Raw genomic sequence first — 9378 nt, forward strand, 5'->3', positions numbered from 1 at the left:
TACGAATCGCACCTTCCTATGCGCTCGACGTCCACGAGGGCAGAAACGACACGCGTTCGGATCGAGTACGTGCATGTTGCAATGCGTTGCCGGATGGATGCAGCCTCGCTCATTTTTTGTAAAATCGTAAAAATAATCACTCGCTAAGAGATTTTTCTGTTGGCCGGTCAAAGCTGCCGGGCGAATCGCGCGTATTATATTCACGGCGTGGCGTGCGCGGAGGATACGTTCCGAGAAGCGCAGCTTAGCGAGGCGCTAATCAAGATCTCAGCTGCGAACTGCAACCCTTTCCTCTAATCCAAGCCGCAGACTGCACAAAAGCGTGGATTCCCGAAAACTCGGCCTAAAATCTCGCAGCAGCGTCTCCACCGCAAATTTGCTGCTCGCTCACGGTCGCCGCTTCCGCGAAGTCGCTCTCTCTCGGCTGCGATAAAGCGACTAAGCGACCGAGTACCGAGTACGCGCCGAGGCCCGCACTTATAGCCCCGCGATAATTGTATGAAATTACTTCATTTCTTGCGCGCAGGTGTCAATGATATGGTACGCGTAATGCAATGCTGTAGAGTGCGCCCAGTCGACTAAGCGCACTTACACTTTAATATTATCCTAATATTTGCCAAAGTTTCCGCAACCGCAGCGCTGAAAAGTCCCAGTCGACTCTGTCATTAGCCATTGGCTTAATTATCAATTGGAGCGCTCGGCGATCGACGCGAGATCGGGAAAAGGCCTCGAAGAGCCTGAAACTACGTAAACTTTGCAAAAACAAACGCATCTCGGGGCAGCCAATTGTCTCGGCTACGTGCGTTCGATCAAGATGTTACGAGGCGCGTGCCACTTAGCTCATGCTCGAGTCGAGCTGGCGCAGATGCAGTTCGCTCCTACCTTCGTCGATCCGCAATCCTTCTTTTTCTCTCTCTGTCCAGTTCACCTGTAGGTTTAGGCAGCAAACGAGCTTCATTTCGCTCTCGCCGTTATTATATTTACGTATAATATAAAAATCCTGGGCATCGCGAGGCCGAGCTGCGAGTCTTAATGAATTTCCGTCCGGCGGAGCGCGTTTCGTCTATCCGTGCGCGCGCGAACACGCCCACAGCCGCACGCAGCCTGTACCTTTTGATGACTCCAAAGACGGAATAGAACGAGCTCTTGATGCTGCCTCTGCTCTTCTAATGATTCGAACAATGAATAAATTCAATATCTTAGAATAGCCATAAAAATTTCACGCTAAACAAGAGCAAAAGACGAGTGCACGAGCTATATAGCTGCTCGAGCGCTCAGTTTTTATGTGCTTTTGTCGCTCTTTCTCTCTCTCTCGCGTTTACATCGCATCACGATCCCGCATCGTAAGCGTTGCCATCTCATTAAAAGTAAATGATCCGACTTTTTCGGGCTCGCTGCCGCTGCAGTTTCTCGTTAGATCGGCCAAGTAACCCAAGCAACCTGTAATTTTAATCGTATTTATAAAAGCCAGGTTAAGAGTTCATGGCAATTATTATTATGCATCGAGACACACTACTACTAACTACTAACGCTGCAGCTGTGAATATTGTTTTTGGATATACTGCATAGAGTCGAGCATAATAACAGAGTATGGATGTTTACGAGGCTCGCCAAATGATATAGTTAAAATTCAATTGCGAGCAGTCGCAACGATTCTCATTAGCTGTAACGATAATTGTGGCAACGTCTTCATTCGAGAGCCATCGTACGAATTTATAAGAAATTAATTCATCCGCTGCAGTGGCGCTGCTCTTTATCGGTCAGTCGACGCGCGCGCGCAAAGTGCAAAGAGCAACGCAATAAAACCGCCTGGCTAAGTATCGCCGCGCCGGCTACGTGACACGATCTTGACCGAGCCAAGAGTGTGCAAAGCGCGAGGAGCGACGATCGGGCAATTAAAGCCGCTTTGCATGTTATAGGTGTACTCGACTACGTCGAGTCGAGTCGAAGTAGCGATTTTATAGTCGGCATTATGCTCGAGCCGTGCATGAGCCGAGCGCCGCGCATAGAGACAGCAGCCCGTTTACGACCGCGCCAACTATAGAACAAGTTAATTAGACTCGTGAATACCTTTTCGTATACGCGCGCAGCTCAAGCGCAATTGAAGTAGCGCGAGCAGCTTATGCTAATGGCTAATTTCTCATGCGAATATTATGTACCTCGTGAATTTTCCAAGCCGATTTAATAACAATGGGCCGCGAGCCATCCAGCGAGAGAAGAAAAAAGCATAATGAAAATTCCACGCTTAATAATATCGTGCCAGCGCGGCAACAGCAGCCCTACGGTCGTTTCTATTATTTACGAGCGCGACGCTCGGCGCTCCGCAGCCCGTGAAAAAGCGCTATATTTTCCGAAAAAAAAAGACTCACGGCCGAGCTGATTTTTGAGCCGCTCGTTCGACGCGGCGTCGTCGTAGCCCGCATAGAGCCCTGCAGACCTCACCGCGAGTTTTATGCTAAGTAGACGCTGCTGCGGGACAGGGAAGCGCAACTCGACTGCACCGGCGGCGCCCGTACTAATTGGAATGCGCGTGCGGCACGAGATCCGTCGCGCGGATGAAGAAGTTATGCCAGTCTCTGGCTCTCTCGGCGTGGGTGTTGTTTTGCGCGTCCTTTTGTGCGCGCCGGGCAAAACTGCCGAGACGACAAAAAACGCTCGTCGTTCGCTCGACTCTATACCGTATATCCAGCTTTGGGAGAAATTAAACGGTTTCGAGCAGTTGGTCGGGATCGGGAGCTGCGCCTTATGGCCCTGCGTCGATCGATCTTGGCGCGAAACTGACCACTGCAATCGAAAACGGAGGAAAAAACCGAATCTTTCCGTGTTGAAGGAAGGACAAAATATGTCATAGAATTAGATAAAAAGAAAAAGTCACTTAATCATAGCTGATGCATAGACTCGTTCTTCTGATGCTGCTGCTGCCACTGACCAGCTGTAGGGTTGACGCTTTGGCCGATCGCGTGCGCAGATGCGCCAATGTCACGCACCAACTATCCCCCCTGCCTACATGCTAGCCGTAAATTTGTCCATCGGATGACGACGCGTTTGTCTTTTCAACACCCCCGGATGGCTGGTGCTGCACTCGTACGTCACGTCTGTCTCATCGACTCTACGAAATACTTAATCTCTCTAGGAAGGAATTACGAACGTGTTATACATCTAGCTGCCCTCGCGAGGATTCGACGCGATACAAAGTATCGCGACTGGCTGATCGCCTGCGGATCGGCAACCCAACGCACGGCCGAGTCTCGACTGCGGAGCAGCTCCGAGCGAGGACCCGTCGATATATGCTTCTACTTTTATGAAAAATATGTGCTTTAAGGGAGAGAAAGAGGTAAAGGCAAAGATTTTAATGAGATCCGTCCGTGCAGCAATTACCATGATCCGAGTCGATAAATCTTGTGCACATGCGCGTATTGGACGTGGCGATATATGTATCGTCGACTGGACGATCGGCCAAAGCGTCCCAAGGGATATCAATTAAAGACCTATACGGACACGGCGCGACGTCGCATATTATGCCGTGACCGCGCTTATGTATGCTCGCTGGCTGCCGTGTCCCTACTAATATAAGCAGCAGCTCCATACTCGCGGATGTATAAATATTTTCGTAAAAAGCAGCAAAACGTCGCGAGCGGAATTATGGCAAAATTTCCATCGATATCCAGCAACGTGTCAATTTGTATTTGATTTACAAACGGCATATGATCGTCTTGTATCCGAGCCTCGAGGATCGTACGACATAGGTAAGTTCAGTTGTTTGCATTTCTCACGAGTCAGATTATGCATGTTCTCGCGGCTCGTTCCCCATGAAAATGATCCAATTAGGACAATGGGAGTCGGTTATCAATCGGAGATCGAAGAGTCAACGAGATCGAGAGCGAGAAACGGAGCGAGAAAAGAGCGGGAGAGACAACTGCGCCTTATCTGCGCCAGCAGTGCTGCAATGTAATCCCTATTGTGCGATGCAGAGACGCGCACGAGCGTAAGGGCTTACGCGCAGACACGCCGTAAGTCGCCGCCGCTGCAGCTAACTCTACATAATACGAGGGGGGGGCATAGGCTACGAGGGATGTAATCCCAACGTGTAATTCCATGACTTTATGACCACGCCGGCGTCCTGTAAACACGAGTACGCGACACTTATTACGACAAATATTTGATAATAATTGTTACGCATCCTCCGCGACGCGCCACGAATTTTCTTTAATCACATAGAATTACGGCTGAAGTATATGGATATGAAGCAAAAGTCCAAGCCGAGCATGACACTTGACACATGTTCCGAGCTAGGAGACATAGCGCGCGACCACCCACCTGTAAAAGTCCACCATTAGAAATTGCGACAAATGAAAACCGCAGCCGAGCATGTACGCGCACATATCGCTCTTCCACCTGGCCGTACGACTTAATAATGTAGGCATTCGTGTCGTGTTATTCGGCCGATAGCGGAGCATCGCGTGACGCGCCTACGTCTTGCACCGAATTCCGTTTCTCGCGTCGATAAGGATTTTCGTGACGAACAATTCGACTTTTTATGCATTATTATACGCTCTTCTGTCTTAGCTGTAAAAACTTCATGAAAAAGCCATTTACATGTCTGCCCGAACGACGACTTTTCAAACTGCTCGATAATTAGGCCCTTTATGCGCCTTAAATACATTGTTTACGCAAAATTACTCAATTATTTTTTTTCAAAATCTGCCCCATTTTTGTACTCCGCATCGCGCAGCGCTCGTTGGCATCGATGCGCCATAATAAGTAAGCTCGTTGAAGCCAATAATCTACAATACATAATACTCGTTATAGACGTCTCTGTTGCTCTCCCTCGCTGCAGCCGAGAAACCACATGGCCAATAACACATTCGACCGGGCCTCTGCAGTCCTTCTTCCTTCTTCTCTCGCTCGCCTTTTTCGTAATATTATATATATTTTTTAGCCGAAAATAAGGAAGCTAGCCTCGAGGCGCGAGCGAAAGGCAAACAAGCGATAGAGTCATTTTCTTCCATGTGAAATTCCGACCATCTCGTGGGTATTCGGATCTCAGTTCTCCGATCGGGAAAAGTGATATTCATTGTTGTGGCATGTGCGACAATTGTGCGCAATGGATTGTACGAAACAAAAGAACTACTGATGTATACTCACGTGCTTATTTCATTGGCGAAAAAAGAAATATTAAAAATCCACTCGTTTTATTAAATTCCAGAGCTGAATGTCAAATGTCACACCTCGACGATGTTGGTTGGCGAAATTACGCAGACGATTGCGCGCCGAACGAGCGAAGCCTCGAGCTGCGTTGCACGTATACCGGGCCGCATGAACATTGTGTATCATGGCGTGCCGCAAACGGATAATTCGCCAGAAAAATTATACGCTTTCTGAGCAGATCGCGCGATGCATAAAGGCGATCGTGCAGAGGAGGCGAAACAGCGGCCGTGTCGATACGTATAAGCACAAATCGATATGTGCTGCTGATGCTGCTGCTGCGGGCCTGCGCTTCCCGAGTGCAGCTACTTAAGTAGCTCGTGATCGGCTCGGCTCGAATTTTTACGTCTGTCTGTGAATTTCTCGAGGTGCCCAGCGCTCATTCTCTGTAATCAGCCCAGCGAGATAATGCGATGTTTTTTTTATTTCGCGTCCCGCTGCAAGTAGGCGTAATTTGGCTGCCGAAAACGACGTGTTACATTTTTTTGATGCGTCGTTGCACATTACGTATATCGAAGGAGCAATAAGCCTCGAAAGATGTGCATATGCTGAGCCACGCCGAGAGGATCGATTCTAAAAAATCAAAACCACGATCGATGATCGCGCGACCATTATCTATTCGACCGCGTCAATCGACCGCATTATCCGGTTAAGAAGCTTCTCTTTCTTTCAATCTATAATAACATAGAGAAAGAGAGAAACGAGCTGTAACCTTCTGCTCTATTTTCTAGTTCTCGCAGGCTCGCGTCAATTGGCGCTGCAGCGGGATAGCTCGAAAATTGCCTCGTTGTTATTTCTCGCGCGCTTATGCTACTCGCGCTGCATTCGGGACCGGAACAGAATTCGTAGCCGTGGCACCGCCGCCTGTATATATAACTGCGATTTTTGAGAGACCACGAGAGGAACAAGGAGAGATATTCCCTTTCCCCCACCAGACCTACCTGCCTGCCTGACTGCTGAAGAAACTGGTTGTCATATTATGTATTATATACACACACACAATCATATATATGAGCAAGAGATTGTTCGACGTTTGAAAGGTTGCGCAGTCGCCTCAGCGAAGGACATTTGCCTTTGTGTAAACGTGTGTATACGTTGGTTTTTTTATCCGTAATGGGCAGCAGCAGCGGCAGTGCAGCGTCGAGTTTTCAAAAATCTGCACTGCTGCGACTCGACGAACAATCGAGCTGAGAGATGGCGACGTGCATCGACTGCAGCTTCTGCAAATGGACAATCGATCACGCATGTAAATCTAAAAATGTAGAAAAAGCTGCGCGAGCTGTGCACGAGGTGGCGGCAAAAAAAGCCAGCACGAGAGCTGCAGCGCATTCCAGCCATAAATATATAAGTTTAATGTATAATATGAGCGCTTGTGCGTGTATATATAAGCGCGCAGGGAAATGATAATGCGAGGAATAATTTCGTCCACACATAATGCCGCACACAAATCATTGATTTTGTCGTTCTCTAAGTAAATAACTGCGCAGCATCGGCTCGAGCTTCTTTTTTCCTCTCCTCCCGCGCGCCCCCGACGACGACGACGACGACAACCCGTCTCGTTAACTCGCGTGCTTAGCTTGCCAAGTGTATTACATTAATATTTATAACGATCTGCACCGTACACGCATATATGCAGCAAGAAAATGCACTTGCAAAGAAATGTACTCCCCTTTTCTCTCTCTCTCTCTTTCTCGCTCAGTTTCTCGTTACGCGTCCAGTCGTTTTTTCGGCAATGTAACCTGAATTCGGAGCGAATTAGCGAACAGCGATTAAGTAATATCAGCATCAGCTGCGCTCCAATTTCTCGCTCCTGGCCTGCGTATGTACGCGTGCATCGAATATCGCGTTGTGTGTTGTGCATACATGCGCGAGGAAAGTCGTCCGCCTGGGCCAACGCCTATTATGCCAAACAGCCACAATTAACCGGCATTTTTCCTTTTTTTTCCTTCTTCTTTTCCATTATATTACGCTCATCGATTGCGCAAGAGCTTACGCGACATATCCTGCGACGTTTATGTACACGAGTCATAAAATGTATTAATATCGACCAAAAATTTCGGTTACATTTTATTGAAGTAGTATATCGAAACCTATCGTGTAGGATATGTGTCGGTCATCTGCATAGATAAATTTATTGACACGTCGTCGCGTGTACCTAGATAATTGGACATGACCAACTTCAGCGCACGTTCAGTTTCCGAACGTGCGAGATGAGTATAGTAGCTCGTGTACGAACGTTAATTTCGCCGTACAAGGCAAATTCGACATCAATCGATTTCATCCCTTGCTAATGTAACTGCGCTCGATCTAAGGAACCATGTATCATAGAATTGCGTCTGAATTTTTTATACTCGCGCGTGAGAAATTTCAGCAATTTTTTCGTTGTCTCCTTTTTCTCTTACACAGCCAGGTACACACACGTGTGTGTGCGGTTAAAAAACTGTCGAAACTCACTTCTGCGTACACGTAATAGTTCAAAAACGAAAATTCATACAATCCGGTTGCGACGTTGTGCGAGGCTCCCCCCCGCCCGAGCCTGAGCACGATATAATGTACAAGTTGCAATTTTGTAAGTCGCCCGTCACACCATGTCCCCGCGATAATTAGCAGCTCGCTGTGACTCTGCAGTATTATATACACAGTACATGCACGCACATACGAGTAATAAGTATAACGTTGGGCAACACGTGAAAATTCTGCGACAAATCAAACCAACGAGTAATTGATAAAGGTAACACAAGAGCTACAATGTTTGAAAAATATCGGGGGGAATCAAGAGGAAATGCAAAGAAAAGAAATCTTTGCTATTCGCATCCTCCGAAACAATAGAAAGTGCGTCGACCCCGCGCATAGCTTAATGAACTTGTAATAATAATTTTTATTGGGCCGTGGCACGAACGAGGAGGCCTTTTAATTCGTGATCGAGATTCGCTTTCGATGATCTCGCGAGCGACTTGCACGAATGGAATCGAGGCGCAAAGTGAAATTTCTCTCGCTAAGACGCCACGCGCGTTTTTCCTATCTATAATTACAATTTTTTTTCTGCCGTACTGCGAACTTGGCCAAAATACGGGACCATTAGCGCGCGTCGTCTCGTCTCTTTTTTTCCTTAAAAAGCACCAAAATATATGTAAGATGACGTGACTACGGGGTGCGAGCCGGAGGTAGAGGTGTAGTCAGCAGCCGCAGCAAAAGAGAAACTTCAAAGAAACGCGCGCTAGGCACACTGTATACTTTGTTGTATATCATAATGAATCTCTCTCTTTCAGTTATTATTGCGCGCGACAACAACGGCAAGAGCAAGAGCGACTTTGAGGACGACGGGGACGACTCTGGACGGCGGCGGCGCGCGCAGGCAGTTAAAGTGCAATCAGCATTAGTCGCGTGAAAAAGATGTGCTCGTCGCGCAGCACCTGCAGCACAATGTGCCACCTTACGCATGCGTTTATATTCCTACTACGCGTCGTTGCTCGTCGTCTTTTTTCCCTCTATCAGCGCCGCTGCGAGAGGGAGAAGCGTCAAAAATCTCTCGCTCGCTCGGTGACTCGGCAGCTGCTGCTGCTGCTGCAACGCGTCTATGTGCGAGATCGTTATTAGGAACGCCCTTCTATTATGCTACATTGTCTCGAGTCGGGGCGCGCGACATCGGAGCCCCGTGCAGTTGCAGAGACGAAAAAAAATTTAATCATTTCAGCGGGTTTTCGGTCGACGAAAACAGCTAAAAAACAGCAATAACATCGGCTATGAGTAAACTCGAATCAGCGCGAATATTAGAAAATAACTTTATTGCTCTTTACGATATTGGTCGTAAAATTGAGCTAGTTTCTGCTATAATATGCTCTCTGTGTATTTAAATGATTTCTTGCGAGTATGCGCGAGCTGCGAGCGTGTTACACAAGCGCACCTGAGCAGAGCAGAGAAATTGAATTTTTCAAGTCATACACATACTTGGAAATCTGGCTGAACAATCAGAAAGCTGCAGCTCAAAACTGCACCAGCTACCACTAGAGCCACGTACGTAGTTTATAATATGTTGTTTATAATATGTTTGCGGGCCACAGAAATAATATGTAAAATGAATTTATTTCTATAATATTAGCTGCGCGCGGTCATTAGCATCGAGAACGAAAGGAGCTCATCGCGCGCTACACGCCCAAGTATCACGTAGCATCG

Source organism: Trichogramma pretiosum, unplaced genomic scaffold (genome assembly GCF_000599845.2).
Source record: "Trichogramma pretiosum strain Unisexual culture from Peru unplaced genomic scaffold, Tpre_2.0 scaffold27, whole genome shotgun sequence".
In the NCBI taxonomy this organism is placed as follows: Eukaryota; Metazoa; Arthropoda; class Insecta; order Hymenoptera; family Trichogrammatidae; genus Trichogramma; species Trichogramma pretiosum.